The sequence below is a fragment of the Grammomys surdaster genome, unplaced genomic scaffold (assembly GCF_004785775.1).
Source record: "Grammomys surdaster isolate TR1022 unplaced genomic scaffold, NIH_TR_1.0 140, whole genome shotgun sequence".
In the NCBI taxonomy this organism is placed as follows: Eukaryota; Metazoa; Chordata; class Mammalia; order Rodentia; family Muridae; genus Grammomys; species Grammomys surdaster.
The window spans coordinates 3,516,491-3,537,082 of record NW_021604598.1 but is presented as its reverse complement, the minus strand read 5'-3'; the positions used below and the strand labels follow the sequence as shown (position 1 = coordinate 3,537,082).

At 41.7% G+C, this 20,592-nt stretch overlaps 1 protein-coding gene across 1 annotated transcript in view; it reads right to left on the bottom strand.

Moving 5' to 3' along the window:
- The window catches only part of Bbs9 (Bardet-Biedl syndrome 9), a 365,371-nt gene that overhangs the window by 294,325 nt on the left and 50,454 nt on the right, over window positions 1-20,592 (bottom strand).

The following is a 20,592-nucleotide window of genomic DNA, read 5'->3' as shown; positions in this document are numbered from 1 at the left end:
AGTGAGGAGCACTGTTTCCTTGGGAGCACTGGGCAGTGAGGAGCACTGTTTCCTTGGGAGCACTGAGGAGCACTGTTTCCTCAGAGCACTGTTTCCTCAGGAGCACTGAGCAGTGAGGAGCACTGTTTCCTTGGGAGCACTGGGCAGTGAGGAGCACTATTTCCTCGGGAGCACTAAGCAGTGAGGAACATTGGGAGCACTGAGCAGTGAGGAGCACTGTTTCCTTGGGAGCACTGAGCAGTGAGGAGCACTGTTTCCTTGGGAGCACTGGGAAGTGAGGAGCACTGTTTCCTCAGAGCACTGTTTCCTCAGTAGCACTGAGCAGTGAGGAGCACTGTTTCCCCTAGAGCACTGAGCAGTGAGTTTTCATAACATTCTCCATTAACAATTACCACAAGCATTCGCTGTCCACCTGGTGTGTGCTGGGAGACACAGTGCAGTGTGTATGAGACCTAATTAAATACTGCAACAACATAAGAACAAGGACATATTAAAAAGGCTATGGGAACATAACAAGTGGCCCCAAGAGTCGGGGAAAGCTTCAGAACAAAGATCACACTTGAGTCTTGCGAGTTTAGTTTGCCAGGCAATCAGAGAAGTAAAAGCAGAAGGAACAACGTATACAAAGCCTCAGATCATGAATGAGAAGTGTCTAGGGTGTGAGGAGGAGAGGGTGGACAGATGGAGACTCTGCTAAAGAAGAAGGCATGCTCATCAGAGCTGAGGTTAAAGCGACATCTCCAGGACAGCTGCATCCACATTTACATCCTGGGGGTGCTATCAGTCTCCTCATCTGGAAAGTAGTAGCATGTAGTAGACATTTCACGATGCTGCTATGGGGTTAGACATAATACAATGCACACTTTTTCACACCTGATAAACATCCGATAAGCAGCAATCACCACCACTATTGCTACACAGGCACAGCTGTATGACACCACGTGAGAATCAAACCGTGAAAAAATAAATTTGAAGAGAAATATTTTGCTTTGGGGAAAAATGTATCAGGAGAAAAAGCACACATACATACATACACACATACACACACACACACACACATGAACAGACACACACGCTTAGAAACTCATCCTCTTTGTCAAAGGAAATGGTTATTTCTTTTTAAGATTTTTTTAAAAGTTTATTTATTTATTTTATGTATATGCATACACTGTAACTTCTTCAGACACACCAGAAGAGGGCATCTGATCCCATTACAGATGGTTGTGAGTCGCCATGTGGTTGCTGGGAATTGAACTCAGGACCTCTGGAAGAGTAGTCAGCGTTCTTAACTGCTGAGCCATCTCTCCAGCTCTTTTAAAGATTTTTTAACTATGGAAAAACCTCCCAGAACTTGGGTGTATGTGAACTACTGACTGTTCAAGATGACTTTCTGCTTATCCCCTAAGTTGACAGCTAACAAAATCACATGAAAAGTATTGTGCAGGGCTGGAGAGGCAGCTGGGCAGTAAGAGCGCTTGCTGTGCAGACAGTGGACTCCAGCACCACATAAGAAGCTGGCATCCACCACACAGCTGCAGCCCGGCTCAGGAGGTGGGGGCAGAGACAGGAAGATCTCTAGGATTTGCCAACTTACAGCATAAAAGGCAACTTGAGTCCCAAATTCAGCAAGAGACTCTGCCTCAAAGAACTAGGTGGGGGATGACAGAAGGTGTCACATAACATCCTCTTCTGGCTTCGTAAACATATACAGGTGCATCTACACATGTAAACATGCACACACAAATAAATAAGTAAACAAGCCTCTTTTAAGTATTCTTTGTGCCAAAGTCCTATCTGGGAACAGAGGATGAGCTGTCGCTAACTGTGACTTCACTGCCCAAACATACAAACATCCATATTCTCCTCATTTACTGGGCTCTCATTTACATTCTCTCTCCCTGCCCTCTCAGTCACTCACAAGCACACATGCACATGTGTGTGCGCACGCACACACACACACACTAACTCTAAATACTATATAAGAAACAAGATGGATGTCATCACACAATAAAATACATGTGTTCAAAATTCCTTTCTTCTTCCTCATCTCAAAGATAAACTCTTAAGAGATAGAATGAACACAGCTGCATATGTTCATTTAAAAGCCAGCTAGTTTCAAAGTCAGATAAACTACTCAGGATAATAGTCATAAGACCTATTATTCTCTCTGACTCTCTTCCCTCCCTGACCCCCCTTCTTCCTCCCCCGCCCCACATGTTCCTGACTGGTCTCTCCTCTTCTCTCTTCTCCTTTTTTCTCCTCCTCTTGCTCTTCCTCCTCTCCCTCCTCCTCCTCCTCCTCCTTCTTCCTCTCTCTCTCTCTCTCTCTCTCTCTCTCTCTCTCTCTCTCTTTCTCCCTCCTTCCCTGTCTCTATCCTCTTCTCAACTCCCCTTCCCACATCCTAAATAAACTCTATTCTATACTAAATAATAATTATTATTATAGTCATAAGATATTTAGAGATCACTTATGAAAACACACAAAATTGTTTAAGTTCTCATTTTGTGAACCTATTCTACATACACAATATTAGCCCCTTAAAAATTAAATCTAGAAGCAATTGTTTGCTTTTTATGTCCTGCTTGCTCTCATTAGCATATCAAGAGAAATAAGAAAAACTCATAGTTTAAACTCACTATGTTCTAACTATGATCAATCAACTAAAGTGGGGGCTGGCAGAAGTTTGGAAATTCTGAGCTGAGGTTCAATCTGATATGGCAAACCAAGCTGAACTAGATGACGCTTCATGAACAGTCAACTTCTCTCACGGGACTCAGTGTACCAATTAGCCACTGTTTGATATCTCGCATCTTGCTTTTTCTTAAAGAAAGCAATTCAAGTGTTCTCTCTCTAACACAGGTCACAAGCACAGAGATGCCGCAACAATCAAGCCGCAGGGCAGCTACTTTATTAGCAGTGTCCTATCAGCCCCACAAAGGAGGACAGATTCTTCCAAAGAGCCTCAGGGTGTCTGTGACCATCCAGGCAGCAATGATGGCTCATCACACTCAGAGGAAACCCCTTTCAAATCCTGTTCAGGCCTATGTGACAATATTTCTCAAACTCCACAGCAAGGCTCTGGAAATCAAAGGGTGAGGCAAGGGCGCCCTCTGCTGTCCAGCAAAGAATCGCGTGTTGCCCGGCAGCAATTGACTTCTTGTTTGCCTTTGACTTTTTTTTTTAATGAATAATTTTTTTTTATTGGATATTTTATTTACATTTCATATGTTGTCCCCTTACCCCATCCTCCACCCACCCGGAAACCCCCTATCCCCTTACCCCTCCTCCTTCTTCTCTGTGGATGTAACCTCTATCTACCCCCCCACTCCCACCTCCCCACCCTCGAAATTCCCACCCCCTGGGGCATCCAGCCTTCATGAGGTCAAGGATCTCATCTTCCACCTGTGCCCAGCAGGGCCCTCCACTCTTAGGTATTCAGCTGAAGCCCTGGATCCCTCCTTAAATGCTCCCAGGCTGGTGGTTTAGACCCTGGGAGCTGTGGTTGGTTGGTTTTGTTGCTCTCCTCATGGTGCCACAAACCCTTTCAGCTCCTTTAGTCCTCACTCTAACTCCTCCATTGAGAACCTCATGATCAGTTCAATGGCTAGTTGTGAGCATCTGCCTCTGAGTATGTCAGACTCTTGAAGGCCTCTGAGTAGACATCCATATCAGGCTCTTATCAGCATGCACTTCCTGACTTCCACATCAGCATCTACCTTTGGTGACTGCACATGGGATGGATACTCAGGTGGAAAGGTCTTCAAATGGCCCCTCCTTTGACTTTTGAGAGACAGTCTAAGTATTCAGCCTGCCCTTGAAGTTCAGTCTTCTGTCCACTATATCCAGCCAGAAATTTACTTTTTAAAAAATGTTCCACACACATTCCCATATTTCCTGGGATTTTACAATCCTCTATCAAAGACTCCTTTTGTTTTGATGCCTTAAATCACTGGAATGTGTGCTGTGTCGATAAATTAGCGTGTTAACACCTGCCTCGTGAGCACAACAATCTGAGCTCAATCCCCAGAACCCATACAAATCCTGTCTGGCATGGTAATGTGTGCTTGTCGCCCCAGTGCTGGTTGGCCAGCCTCACCTACTTGGAGACTCTGAGAAACGTAAGGGTGGACAGTAACTGAGAAATGATGGCCAAGGTCGCTCCACAGGTACACACATAACCCTGCACATGAGAACACACACGCAGATACACACACACACACTCACGCATGTATCCATGTGCACAAGAAGAATGTCGTATTACATATGAATGTAAAACCAAGTAGAGCCACTTACATGTGTCAAATGAATCTTTCTAAGTCAGTGTGCCACTGTCTGGTACTGTTCTGTGCTCTTGGCTTAACTGAGAGATACCACACACAGAGGAAAGTAAAGAAAGGAGAAGCGAGGAGGATTTGAGGAGAACAAGAATGGCTCAACGATGGCTCATCTCACACAACCAGATGAAATTACTGGAATCAAGGACGTAACCATAACATCCGTACGGAGTGCTGGCCCACCCATCCTGGCACATCTCCACAGAGCAGCTCTTCTGTAAGGGAGGAAGAAGGTCAAGAACCATTGTCCTCCTGTGGTCTGCTCAGGGACATAGAGCAGCTCAACAGCAGGGTCAAGGGTCACAGCTGTCTTCCAGCCTCCGCGCTGTCTCACCAGCTGTGCGGACCCACACAGTAGGCGCCTAACGAGATCTCTTTGATCCCATATTTAAGGCGGCCCATCATCACAACTACACGTTGTATACTTATTAACATCAGATTTAAGTATGAAATATTATTTTATGGGACAGATAAAGCTTGATATAGTTGCTCATCAACAATAAAATTATAAAAAAAGGAAAGAAAAATCAAGTAACATCTATTCTCTGTATTCAATAAAATATTTGTTAAAAGCAGAATTTTAAAGTATATCAATATGTTGCCAAAAAACAAAGGAAATAAAACTCAGAAGCCAAAACCGAAGTGAAAGTGGAGTCCATAAAGGTGCACCGAGCCCTTGGGACATTTTCCTAAGCCGGGTAATCTAAACAGAAGCTTTAGTCTCATGGTCTCAAATGACATACAGAAAAGGAGAGGACGTGGAGGAACCACCCAGTATGGTGACCCCAACAGACCCTCACAGTGTCTTCAAACCCAACACGCTCCAGAGAAAAACCTAAGACAACAAAGAACTTGACCCCTAATATGAACAAAATTCAGAAATAGCATTACCTCAACCAAAGGGGAAAGAAAAGAAAATGTACATATCAGAACTTGGTACCAGAAGGGGAAAAAAAATCTCTCCTTAAGAATGAATAAAATTGGGCTGGAGAGATGGCTCAGTGGTTAAGAGCACTGACTGCACTTCCAGAGGTCCTGAGTTCGAATCCCAGCAACCACATGGTGGCTCGCAACCATCTGTAATGAGATCTGATACCCTCTTCTGGTGTGTCTGAAGACAGCTACAGTCTATTCATATATAATAAATAAATAAATCTTAAAAAAAATGAATACATAAAATTGGCCAGGCGGTGGTGGCGCACGCCTTTAATCCCAGCACTTGGGAGTCAGAGGCAGGCAGATTTCTGAGTTCGAGTCTAGCCTGGTCTACAGAGTAAGTTCCAGGACAGCCAGGGCTACACAGAGAAACCCTATCTCGAAAAAAAAAGAATGCATAAAATTCATTCTGATCTTAATGTAAGTTTACTAACTAAACCACAAAAAAAAAAAAATCTGTGAATTTGGAATAAAATGGTCTTGGGTTAGAAATACAACCAAGCATGTAACCAAAGAAAGTGCAAATCTTTAAACAAACACAACAATCACTTTCATGGATAAAGTTCTGAAAAACGTGACCTCACAGTCAAAACCACAATATACAGGGCCCTGAGAGAAACATGAGCAGGAGACAGAAACCTAATAGCAGAATTGGAATCACAAAGACTTCACATAGTGAAAGTGACAGAACATAAAAATATGACATTCTTAAGCCTAAGGAAATTAAGGCAGGCATTAAAAATATTAAAAACATGGTCACACGTGAGCTGAGCATGGGAAGAGGTACACATGCCATGACTGAAACCTCCCGAGCATGGGATGTGTGACCATGAGCAAATCAACCCCAAATGTGTCCACCATGTTCCCCTCTTCAATTATGACCCTACACTGGGCATGCTGAGGAACATCCCTCTAACTGAGCATGCGCAGGAGTGTGCCCACTCTAACCGAGCATGCGCAGGAGTGTGCCCACTCTAACTGAGCATGCTCAGGAGTGTGCCCACTCTCAAGCACTCCTAGGAACACATACAAGCTCTCAAATAAAATCTCAGAACTTCCTTTGCTCACGAGACGCACTGCTTCCAAAATAAAACCCATCTTGCTTCTACTACTGGCTCCTTAAAAAATATATACAAATGTATTATGTATGACTAGACATATGTATGGATACAGTAAGAGATTTGTATAAATGGTTAAGCAGATTTTTTATCAGAACCTATGGAAACAAATACTGGAAGAGAGTTAACCAAGTTAGCACAGGTCCAAGAGCAGTGTTAAAGGGAACCCATGGCTAGCCAGGCATTGTGGCACCTGAGTGTGGTCTCAGCCCTCGGGAGACTGAGGGAAGACAGCCTCCAGTTTAAGGCTAGCCTGTGCTACAGAGAGAAAGAGTCAAATAGAATTTGTCATTCTAAATGCCAATAGTGTGGAAAAAGAAAAGTAAATCTACATAAATTGACCAAAATGCATCTCAGTAATAGGAAAGTGCTGTGAAGTTAAACGCACAGCAGGGCGAGTCGGTCCACGTGCACACAACTGGGCTGACACAGAGCAACTGGGGTAGCTTCAATGACAGAGGGAACCCCAAACAAATAAAAGTCATTAAATAAATATGAAAAGGACAAATAATCACTGAGCGTTATTTAAAATTACTGGACATCAGAACCTTAAAATCCATTTTTAAACCAAATAAACTCCAGTTAGACAAGTAGAAATTTAATCTCTTAGATGCCCCATAAGAAATTACAGAATGCTAAACATGTACACAGAATCTCATAACAGCAATAGGAAACACAGATCATCTAACAGAAAAAAAAAAAACAGCTCATCTAAAAACTTGATTGCTTCAATGAATTGAAAAATAACTGTCAGCATAGCACACCCAGCCTTCCACATGCTTACACATGGATACACACTACCTAAGCCCAGCCTTGCACACGTTTAAACATAGATACACACACTCCCTAAGAGGCAAGATAAAGACAGGCATTTAACTTATAGTAAAACCAGGATTCTGCTCACAATAGCTACCTAAACCATCATGTTCTGAAGCCCAAAACCTGCCTGGGCTCCAGCTCTACAGATGCAACCCAGAGCTTCTCACGTGCCAGGGAGCACACCCCAACTGAGCACCTACCACAGATCGCAAATCCACTTCAATAGGTATATCCTTACTATCTTCGCTTCTCTAATAATAATTGTACTTTTGTACCTATTGGTTTTAGAATTAATGTTGTTATCTTTCTCCTCAACTAAAGGAACCCACATGTTTCTATTTTTTTCATCGTGATCAAATCCAATCTCTGACAAACAAATGGCAGAAAGGGAGACAGGAAGGAAGAAGGGCGAAATGGAGACAGCTAATTTATTTTCACACATAGGGTGGGTGGGGGGAGGGAGAGAGACAGAGACAGAGAGAAACAGATATACACAGAGACAGAGAGACAGAGAGAGAAACAGAGATGGGGAGGGGGAGGGGGGAGGGGAAGGGGAAGGGGAGGAGAGGGGGAAGGGGGAGGGGGAAAGGGAGAGGGAGAGAGACAGACAGACAGACAGACAGACAGACAGACAGACATATATTACAACCCAACCAAAGTTTCCCCTCCCTCCTCTCCTCCCAGTCCCTCCTCCTCTGGTTCCTTATCAACCAAGTATGGCATATCCAGTTGCAATAAAACTAGGTGCATCTGCTGGGCAGTGGTGGCGCAAGCCTTTATTTAATCCCAGCACTTGGGAGGCAGAGGCATACGGATTTCTGAGTTCAAGGCCATCCTTGTCTACAGAGTGAGTTCCAGGACAGCCAGGGCTACACAGAGAAGCCCTGTCTCAAAAAAAACAAAACAAAACAAAAACAAAAAACTAGGTACATCCCCTCATATTAAGGCTAAACCAGTAGGAGAAGGACAAGGGTCCAGTTTTTAGTTCTCTGTATATTCTAGAGTCTTTAACACTCTGCCAGGCATAGAACTAGTAAAAGATTTTTCCCATTCTGCCGGCCACCTATTCACTCAAATGGTGGAGTCCTTCGCCCTCAGAAGCTTTTGAGTTTCATGAGGTCCCACTTGTCAATGGTTGGTTCTAACCCCTGGGCTTTCAGGAGCCTGTTCAGAAAAGCCTCCCTTTTGCCAGTTAACTCAAGTGCAGTCCCTGTGTTCTCCTCTATCAGATTCAGTGTCTCAGGTGTTACACTGAGGTCCTTGATCCGTTTGGAGTTGAGTTTTGTGCATATAGTTTTCCAGTTTGATCAGGACCTTTTGTTGAGGATATTGTTTGTTCTCTGGTATATATTTTTGACCTCTGTGGAAAAGGAGGGAGTGCTTATTAGCTTTGGAGTTTTCTGGTAGAGTCTTTAGAATCTTTTATGTTCAGAATCATATCGTCTGAAAATAAGGATACTTTAACGTCTTCCTTCCCTAGCTGTATTCTCTTTATCTCCTTCTCATGACTTACTGCTCTAACTAAACTTCAAGTCCGATGCTGAACAAGAGGAGGTGGAGTGGGCATCCTCATCTTGCTGCTGGTTTTAGTGACTCTCTGCTGTTTTCTCCATTTACAATGATTTTGGCTTTCAGCATCCTGTATATTACTGTCATTGTGCTGAGATATGTTCCCTGTATCTGTAGACTCTCCAGGACTTGCATCATGAATTGGACTTTGTTAATGGCTATTTCTGCCCCTAATGCAAAGGCCATGTGGTTTCTGTACATTATGTGGTAGACTATGTTTTATGCCAATGCCTGTATGGATATGGAGAACTGGAATACTCAGTACTATCAGGAGTACAAAGTGGTACAACCATTATGGAAGTCAGTATGGAGGCCCCTCAAAATATATATTTTAAAAAATGTATCATGTGATCCAGCCGTACCCAAAGGACTCCATAGCCTACTATAGAGACACCTGTTCATACACGCATTGCTGCTGTATTCACAGTAGCCAAGAAATGAAAACAGAGCAAATTTACATCAATTGATGAATGGGTAATAAAAATGTAGTATATTTATATAATGAATCATTAAGTGTTGGAACATAGTGAAGACTGAAGTCATGTGAGGAGAAATCTCAGTGCTTGTAAGAAAACACACACACACACATGCACACACACACAAAGACAAGAGTCTTGTGGTCTCAGTTTCTTCAAAAACACAAAACCATTCTTGGAATGTGTTTTTGTGCCCCTCCCAGATGTAGCAGATAGGAGTGCATTTACTTCGGCTGCTGTTCTGCATGTGCCTCCATGGAAAGGCATGTTTCTGCCATGTGTGGCTTCTCTACCACAAGCAGCGCGTCCTTGTGATTGGACACTTTACTCACGTGACTCTTCTTAACCCTCAGAGTATAAATTGCATGAGGCTCTGAATAAAGTTGGCTATCACATGAGACTTTAGTCTGCCCCATTTATCGGCTCCATTATCCCAGATCCCACCACCTCTAGAGCAGTAAACAGTTCAGCCTTTAAGAAAATTAAATTCAGAGATGAATTGATGGAGCTAAAAATAATAATTCTGAATGATGTGACCCGTCCAGAAGGACACACAGCACATGATCTCTCATACTTGAATGCCAGCTTGGAATCTTCAGATGCTTATCTTTAAATTGGAGTACCCAGAGAAGTCAGGAAAACAGGTATAGGTGTTAGAGGTGACTTGGGTAATGGGGCGAGAAGAGTTTAGTGGGGTGGGGACAGCAGGGGAGGGTACAGAAGTGACTGTGGGAGGGACAAAGAACACAAAAGATCTTTGACCATATGGAAACCTACTACTGTTAAAGCTTCCTACAATAAATGCATGTATATATAATGTTAGAATAAATACTCTGTGCCAGGGAACAACGCCTCTCCTAGACACCATAGGCTATCAAATAAAAAGCTCAGCGTCAGGTCTTGGTTATCTCTCCTTAATTTTGCCAGTGGGGTCCTATATATTCATAAATGTTACAGACTATCGCCATTGCTCTTGCTTACATGCCCCACCACCTCTGTGATGCTAAGACCTCTGATGGTAAGCTGTATTGCCAAAGGCAGCATACACTTGAGTCAGAGAACATTAATAGATCACGCTGCTACAGACCTGGAAGCTTCATCCCTACCAGCTGGCTTTCATGGTGCTAGAAGGTGCTGTGGATGCTACTGGGAGAAAGCAATCATCACTCTTACCCAGCTGTGAATTCTGCAAGCTACATCAATGACCAGTGCAACAAGACATACCCCATGGTACAACAGCAGAACAAATGGAATGGGAGTAACCAACTAGCTTCTGTTTGGATTTAAGGCCAGCTCGGCAAGATGGCACCATTAACTTAGCCAAGAACCCACGGCTAGGTAGACCATACATCCTAGGGGAGAATCTACTACACTTGTTCTAGTAAATGGACAGACTATAAAACTGAATCCATGAGGCCTGGTTGGGCATGCCTTTACTCACAGCACTCAAAAGGCAGAAGAAGGTAGATCTCTGTGAGTTCAAGGCCAGTCTGATCTACGGACTAAGTTCCAGGGCAGCCAAAGCTATCTAGAGAGACTTTGTCTCAAAAATTAAATTAAACTTAAATTTAATTTAAAAACTGACCTATCATTATATGCATAGATCACTGCATCTCTGAATAATCACACAATGATGGTCATAGACTCATCCTGATAAACCACAGCTAATAATATGTTAATATCTCAAAATTGCTACAAGAATTTATTTTAGCTGGACATATCATCAGACATCCATCATCCTAGTTCTTAGTAATCTAAGTAGGAAAGTCACACATTAGAAACTATATAGAATTAGAGTCTGGCTTAGTTAGGCTTTCCGTTGCTAAGAAGAGACAGCATGACCAAGACAATGCTCATAAAGGACAACAATTAATTGGCTGGCTCACAGCCTGAGAGGTTTAGTCCATTATCATCATGGCAGGAGGCATGGCAGCTTGCAGGTAGACTTGATGCTGGAAAAGCCAAGAGTTCTGCATCTTGATCTAAAGACAGCAAGGAGACTCTCACCTGCACTGGGCAGAGCCTGAGCATAGGCGACCTCGAAGCCCACCGACACAGTGACATACTTCCTCCAACAAGGCCACACCTCCTAATAGGGCCTCTCCCTATGGCCAAGCATTTAAACACCTGAATCTATGGGACCATACCTATTCAGATCCTATTTCAAAACAACAACAAAATAGCAATGAATAAATAACACTGTGCAACCAATAAATAAAACATTTTCAAAGACAAAGTAGATTTACATTTAATGGTATGGAATTATAGTCATAATAATAGTTTAATATTAAAAATCCAGTAATGGACATTGTAGCTCACTTGTTTTTTTAAAAAAAACATATTTAGATAAAGGAGCACAGAGTGAGTTCCAGGACAGCCAGGGCTACACAGAGAAACCCTGTCTCGAAAAAACCAAAAAAAAAAAAAAAAAAAAAAAAAGAGCACATAAAATTCTGAATTTAAAAAATCACAATTAGTTATAAAATTTAAATTTCCACTGTTACTATTTTTTATTCATTTAACTGTATTTAAGAATTTTGAAACAACACGTAGTACTACAGTAATGACAAAATTCATAAAGCAGTCTCATTATAGGGAAGGTATATATCTATAGTTCATGAGTAAATTATTTCAAGCTAGTGCCTATTCACACAAAGTAAAAACATAAGACATTATTTATCTAATTTTATATCTATGTGAATGTATGCTGGTGTGCACTTGGAGAAAACAGGCAACCATTTCTAGGTAGAAGTCACACATAGAACTTGCCTGGGTGTCAGCCTCCTTCTCCCCCCACTTTCTGCTGTGTGCACGTATAACCTGGTGCTTTCCATACTGCGAGGAGTTGGCAGGGACTAAACAGTCAAGAAAGAGGCTGGAAGGAAAGAGGCAACATTCCCACATACAGCTGGACTGTAAAGAGAGAGGACGCCCCCAACCTTGCAGCTGGGACACCCTCACTGACCTTTGCTACCGCCCCAGCCCAAGGACCATGAGGGCCAAGGAGTTGAAGTCATGGGAGACAGGAAGAGTGAAGACTCCAGGGGCCCCACAAAAGAGCCTATCCAGACAACACTTAGTGGTGTATCAGCTCTGGAGACCCCGTCCTGCCCTGAAGACTCTCTGAGTCTGCACTCCTTCCTCTGCTCAAAAGCATCACCTTTGGAAAGGATCCAAACCACCACACAGCTGGCCCCAGGCTCCAGGCCCTCCAAACAGTATCTCAGCACACCTGTAGTTCAAACAATTCCCCATTTTCCTATATGAATGTTCATAATAATTTTATTTGTAGTAGCCTAAAATAGGAATTATCCACAGATGCCCATCAACAGTAAAATGAATAAAAATATTGTGATGTATTCATGTGATAGAATTCTATATGATAAATGAAATAATTACATATGAAGCAACATGTAAAAATCATTTTAAAATTATAAGTGGAATAGGTCAGACATCTAATAACCTATGCTATATATTGCATTTACCCAAAGGAAAAGTAAACCCAATTTACAGTTACAAATGATTTGGGGTCTAGACAAAGGTTTTAGTAGCAGGGTGTGAATTGGGAGCACATGTGTGTTCAGTTAATAAAGATACAAATAGAACACATGAAAATTATTTACTGATAAAAATGCATCATCAATGTACTTTAAGCAGTAATAGAAATTTTGCAATCATTATAAATATTTATATCCATCTTGATATGGAAATGATGCTATTTGAGTGCTGTCCGGAGCTGTGTTAGACAGCTCATCGTTGGGAGCACCATACGTTGACTAATTGCTCTCATGTGGAGGTTTTGAAACTGTGAAATGAAGCTGCTCCCCGTCTCTGGCTTTATTAGAGCATTACAATAATAATCAGAAGAAGTAAGCATGTGGAAATACTTGAACACTGTGAGACCAGTTTGCTTTCCTTTGTGTTCAGGGCTGCTGACAGGGCTCGTGAACAACATGTGTGTTTCCTCTTGGGGTGTAAGTGACACATGGTTACATCAGATCTCCTGACTAACTGTGTTCATGAGATCATCCTCAAACTAGTCCCTTTGGACTTTGGTGGAGGGTGTGGCTTAAAATATGTTAACAGAAGCAATCTTCAAACGTCAAGATATGGTTTTAGATTGCAAGAATTTATTTCTACCCTGAACAAAAATAAAAATAAAAACATAGCAGGTAAAGATGTTTGCCATACAGGCTGGCAATTTTTAAAAACCACTAAAGGTGGAGGAGAGAACAGAGTCCACAAAGAGATGTCCTCTGGCGTCCACACGTGCGCCACTGCACATCGCCCACACACATATCATGCAAGTGCACACATACAATAAATTGTAAATTATTCTTATTAAACAAAAACACAAAAGCTATCTGCCACAGCCTCAGACACATAGTTGTCATTTTTAAAAATAGTTTCCTTAGCCTTTAGAAATAGAAAATTTAAAGTTAATTGTCTTTACTAAAAGACATCTTTAACCTAAAAAAAAGGATATAGTATCTTGAGCTGTCTTGTTTCAATTCTATTTAAATTAAATGTACACTTAGTCCAAGATATTGTAGCTTTCTGTTATTGACTACACTGGTGGGAATGAAGTTACATGCCAGTAGATTTTCCCTTCAAAGGAAATGACTAAAGGTCTATGGATGTCACTTACAAGGTCTGGTACCTACTTGCTATTACTATACAGTCTCTAGAACCACTAAAGACAAAGATTTGTTTTTTTTTTTTTTTACTTTTTTTTTTTTTTTTTTTTTTTTTGGTTTTTCGAGACAGGGTTTCTCTGTGTAGCCCTGGCTGTCCTGGAACTCAAAGATTTGTTTTTAACAAAAACAAAAATGAATGCAAGGAACTTAATACTTTTCTGTACCATGAAAAGTCCTCAGCCTTTGATAAAAACCATTTAAAACAAATTTTAAATTTTTTGAGATTGTAATATAATAACATAATTTCCCCTTCCCTTCCTTTTAATCCCTTCTATAAATAAAGAGCAAATGGTTTATACTGAAGAGGGTCCTCACTGCATAAAATAAGATTATGAATATTTTATTTGTAATTTATAAAAATGTATTGACCACTGGGCTGGAGTCGCCTCCATGGTTAAGAGCACTTACTGCTCTTGCAGAGAGGACCCAAGTTCAGTTCCCAGCTACCACAAGGTGGCTCACAACCATTCCTAACTCCTATCCCAGAGAATCTAGCATGCTCTTCTGACCTCTGTATACCAGGAATGCACATGGTGCACATACATACATGCAGACAAGCACGTAAAATAAAAGCAAGTAAATCTTTAAAAGTCATATTTGTAACTGTACTTACTGGTAGGCATGGTGCGCCATACTTGTAATTCCAGTACATCCATGTAGGAGACAGAACAACTGAGTTCAAGACCAACCTTGGTTTCATAGTAAACTGTAAGCTACCTTGAAATATATAAGTTTCATTTTAAAACATATATCCTTGGGCTGGAGAACTGCTCAGCCCAAGGTTAAGAGCAGTCGTTGGTATTGCAGAGGACACAAGTCTAATCTGTGCCACATTGTAACTCAGAACTGTATGGAACTGCAGGCCGAGGGATCCCCTCTTCTGATCTCCATGAACAACAGGCACACGTGTGATATATATAAACAAACACTTAAAAAATTAGCAAATAAATCTAAGAGTATATTTTTTAGGAAAAAAAATCTGTTACCTGATAATATTTTTGCTAAGTCCCTGAACTCGGTCAAAATTACAAAGACAGATTATAAGAGAAAATAAACAAGAATATTCTACCACTTTCAACTCCTAAGCCATCAGTTCCCAGATGACCCCGGGGCTGTGGGGATGCTGTGGCTTCCACAGGGACTGTTTCTCTGTCCTTTGTTTCCGCACAATGAGCATCATTTGGGGAATATTGCTAATTATTCACTTCTGCTTGAGTCTAGGTCAATGCACAACTGCTTCTCATTATAAAAACTCAATAATTGTAATGGTATTATGGGTTTAACAAATAAAGTCCAAACTAAACAGATGAATTGTCTCTGAGTTGGAACTTTCCCTAGGTCTGCCCACACCAGAACACATGTTTTTTCAATTATACAGGAAAGACTAGGGCTTCTGTTCAAACCTAGATTTCACTGTTCATAAAATTAAAAACAGATACACACATCTAGATGTGTGTACATACACATATAAATGTATACACCTGGGTCATATATCTTATAAGAACAGTTGAAAGATTTAATGTGTTATACATGAAATTACTTTGCACACATGAGGAAATTAATGTTAATCTAGAACATAGATAATTCATTCAGAAGCTTCTCAAGCTACACCGATGTCCTTGTGTGTGCCTCCATAGTCACTCACACAATTCAACAAAATGAAACTAAGACCTTACAGGCAAACTTACTACTGCCACCTCCCTAAACCAGTGTAATTCTTAACTACATTCCAAATACTCATCCTTATATACAAAGACAAGTATTGCTCACAGGCTACATCAAAGAAGCTTCTTTTTATGGCAAAGGGAGACCATATAGAAAACCACAACCAGTCAAAATGCAGAGAAGAAGTGATCCTGGGGTGCCCAGCCCAATCAATATATCAGTATAAGCCCTGTGACTAAGTTCAGGAAACATTGGGAAGAGAGACAAAGATCTTAAGGGCCAGAGGGCCAGAAATCTGCTGTGGAATGTGTCTCCTAGAAACGACAGGGAAGCTACCACACTCATGAAATCTCAACAGTAAGGCTGCTTAAACAAGCCCTAAAGAATGACAACAGCAGTAGACATGCTGATATAGAGGAGGGGACTGTCAGGGGCTCATCCTATAAATAGAACTAGAGGCAACTTAGGAATACTGAAGTGGGAGAAATGGTCACCCCAAGGATGAGCCCCCACAGTTGGTTGTCCAAGACCAAGCAGTTAGTCCTGAGGTCATAGTCATATACAGACATGTACATAGACATCACAGACATATATATATGTGTCTATTCATATTTTTTCATATATATATGAGAAAATACACACATACACACACACACACACACACACACACACACATATATATATATATATATATGAGAAAAAAGGCCATGATTTCAAGAGGGAGCAAAGGAGTACATGGGAGGGCCCGGAGGGAAGAAGAGAAAAAAGGAAAGGTTATGATTATATTCTATTTTTTAAAAAATGAATGAAATATGGCCCCTAATCTCAAGAGAGAAATACTGGGCCCCAGAACTACTAAAGCAAGTCATTACATCATAGCTTAATTCAAGCAATAATTAAAAGCAAGGCATAAACAAGTCCCATAGGTACAGGCAAACAGAAGTCACTAGTCACTAACCCAGCAGGCTTCTCAGAGAAGGTGACAGCAGTGCCTGGAGAGACATCAGCTGCCAAGCACTCTAGCCAAGGACCCGCAAGTGTACAACTACAGCACTCAGTTTCTAAGAGACACTTTAGACTCTTATTTATACTTTAGAACAAGCACAGGACTTTAAGCACACTACAACTTTCTGTAGTTGTAAAGCAAGGGTTCCTTGCCCCTCGGCCTTAGCCACGTGAGCTCTCAGAACTCTCAGAGTGTGTTTGTTACATCGTTACTATCACTGCACAGAAACTTCAGAATTAAACAGGACACCAGCCTTCATGCTGACTACAGTTAGTATAAGACTAACTAAATAATGGGTCGCTCAGTAAATTAGTAGTGGGTGTAAATAAGAATGCATGAATACAGGAAGTGGCTGATGCTTGCTAGGTAAATAATACAGCCCAAAGGAATATATCACATTTCTCCACGCTACAACAAAAAACACAGTAAAATCACCGAGAGAGCATGCCTTTAATCAAAGGCAGAGGCAGGTGATCCCTGTGAGTTAAAGGCCATCCTGGTCTACATAGCAAGTTCCTGCCAGGACTATAAAGAGACCTGTCTCAAAAGAGAAGAGAAAACAAGTCACCAGAGAATTAATTATCTTCATGTTTGATAAACATGAATATGCTACAATGAAGGAGGTCACTTAAGGACACAAGTGTGTACCACATGGTACACACACATACACAGGAACTGCGACAAGGATGAACACTCAGTCGGATGAATATGCTCCAAGCTGAAGGAGGTCACTTAAGGACACAACTGTGTACCACATGGTATACACACATACACAGGAACTGCAACAAGGATGAACACTCAGTGGGTCACTGTAAAACCAGACAGAAATGTAAAACCCTGTATATGTCCATTGGGAAAGCCTCAAGTCCCAGTCCCTGAGATTTCTGCACATCTGGCAGCCTATAGTCAAACCAACAGATCACTGGTCTCCCTTCTGAGCATCCCTCAACAGAGAAATGTCCTTTTCCTTTAACCATGCCATAAAAACCAAACTTTCAAACACTGTTTCTGATGGGTTATTCCCAACTGTGACGAACACAGAGGTACAAAGTGTGTACTCAGTCACTTACCAGCATGTGCCCTTGAGGAAATGCTGTACATTTTCATTTCCTCATCTATAAAATACAGTGTAGTTAATAGTCGCTCAGTAAAGTGCCTGACACAGAGGACACACTCTCTGTGGTGAGGCACTCGACTAACCAAAGCAGTTGATGACATGAGGCCTACTGAACAGCCAGCCGCACAGTGCACAGCATCAATCAGCATTCAATCAGTGGGACTTTCTGCCCCAGCACCCGGAACTCTGTTACTGAATCATCAAAATATCACCAACTAGTCCTGTAGTTCAGAACTTTATTTCTGTGGCTATGCAGTTCAGATCACATTCATCAGCCTGAGAGAGCGTTCCTGTTCAGAGTCACAGACACTACCCAAACTTTTCAATACCCTTATTAATCACTATGGCTTCCTGAATCAAAGCAGCTGAATTTAAAACAAGTTCAATTTCATTTCCTTCAGAGATTAGCTCATCTTCCTGCACCTGAAACACTGACCAATGCAGATGTGCATGGGTCCCACAGAGAGCCACCTCCCCCACAGGAAGAGATGGGATGTGCACACCCACAGACCTCATGCTGACCTAAGTTCTGTGTGAGTGGCAACCATCCCCCTTGTGCCTCTGACCACTGGTCAATCCAACTCTTTTTCCGTCGGAGACTGAATTCTGCAGTGGTGTGACTAACGCTCCCCCGGCTTTTCTGCTGGATCCCTTCATGATACAAGTCCACTTCATCCCAGTGACATCAGCGTTTGCAGGGATGCTCACAACTGAAAGCTGAGAGCAGAGGCTGCAAAGAGCTCCTGCTTGTTTCTTTCATTGACTTCTTTCCTTCCGCTGGGCCTGGACACTAGCATGCCTTTATTTGTTCCATTAACAGGATGGAGCCGACTTTATAAGAGAAGCCATGGTAAATCCTCATGCAAAGGTTTGTGGGATCACTGCTGAGTGCTCATGCACCCCCCGCCCAGGGCCCACATGTGGTGCATTAGCCCCAGCCTGGCCTGCTCAGTTACTACACTTTATAACAGTAATATCCTCAAGTTACAACAGTGACTCTCTTCCCTGGAGCTTAAGCCAGTCCTAAAATCAGGTCATCATGACAATGGCCGCATCCGAATGCAAGCCTGTTTTGGGGAGGCCTACAGCTAAGACTGAGGGTTTTACATAGTCAGTCACTGTCAAAGCCAGGGCTCACAGTGAGCAACCAGATGAGGAACAGCACATCTTTTCTCAAGCTATAGCAGTGTATTCTCCCTTTAACACTTGAGTTTAATCCTAAATCTTTCATTTTGGGGGGAGGGGAGTGAGGTTGACTAACTACACTCTATATTACACTATGACTTTTAAACCTACTACAGACAGAATTGTAATTGTACACAAAATTTAATGTGCATCCTACGGTCTTTCTCCAGTTCATTTTGTTTCTTTTGACATGTGCTTTCAATGTACAAGCAGTGAACACTGGGTATTTTATGCTTTACATTTTAAAATACAGACTTAGCCAGCAATGTCCATTTTAAAAGGCCAGCCCCGGCCAGCTGGCTCTGGGAGGACTTGTGCAAAGTGGAAATGAAACCAACCATGATTCTCCACAGGTCAGATGGAACCACTCAGAGCACTCAACGTGCTTTCCCATGCAGGCTGCAGGAGTGTCTTCAGCTGGCACGTGTTCCTTTTAAACACCAAATGGGCTACCGCTGCTTATATACTGGTGTTACTGTGGCATGCTAAAATTATGCACATCATTCTGTATGAAAATGCATCTAGAATATGTATTCATTATGAACACAGTACAGAGTCCATATACAATTTAAATGATAATAATAACGATAATGATAATAATAAGCTGATAATAATGCTAAAGAAACTATAAGTCTTTAATGACCGCTCTATTCTCAAAGGTTCGGTCCATGGCAGTTCACAAACTGCTCTCGTGTAAGTAGAAATGGCAAATGTCCAACACTGAAATCATTGGAAACTATGGCAATCCTTTGCTGCTCTCTTTCTGACATTCAGAAAACGAGCCTTTGTAGGAAAGCCCTATGAAACAGCAGTATGCAAGGAAATTCTACAGTGAGGCACGGACTTCTACACCATTACACATATCTGTAATCCCAGGACTCGAGAGGCAGAGGCAGGAAAATTATCCATCCCGGGCTAGTCATAGCTCCATAACAAGACATCAAAAATAAACAAATAAAAAAATAAAAGTTTAAAAAGCAGTTCTTAGAAACAAATTGTCAAATTTCACCAGTGTATTTGCTGTTTTCCAAAGTTTCCATTTTTTAACTAGTTAACTGCTTCAAAAAGAAAGGCAAGTGCAGTTGTACAGAGGCCTGAAAGTGGTGATGTGGTTCACCTGAGATGCCCTTCACTCACTCACACTGCATCCGCTCACTGGCACTACACACATGCATCTATTGCACTAAATCGGGTTTGCAGTTCTCTCAGACTGACCATGGTACAGAGCAAAGCAAAGTGAACTTCTTGCTGATTCTGTAACTGATTTTTCAATACATTTATCATGTGACAACTTTTTTAAGCCCTATGAAGTTTTCCATTTATTTCTTTATTGAAAAAGAGAGAAAGAGAGCTCCAGCTCACACTGGCATATGTGTATGTACATACATGTGAGCATGTGAGCACAGCTCACATATGAAGGTCAGGGACACTCTACATGCAGGCATGCGTGCATCAGAGCACACATACGAAAGTCACAGGACAGACAACATGCAAGAGTCGTGAGTCCTGAGATTGAGCTGAGGTTTCCAAGCTTGAGTAGCAAGCACCATTTTCTGATAAACCACCTCAATAACTCCTATATATTCCTTTTTCAAAAGGAATTGCTTTTTAATGATAAAAAGCAATTCATACACCAGGCATGGTGGATCACACAGCTATAATTCATACAC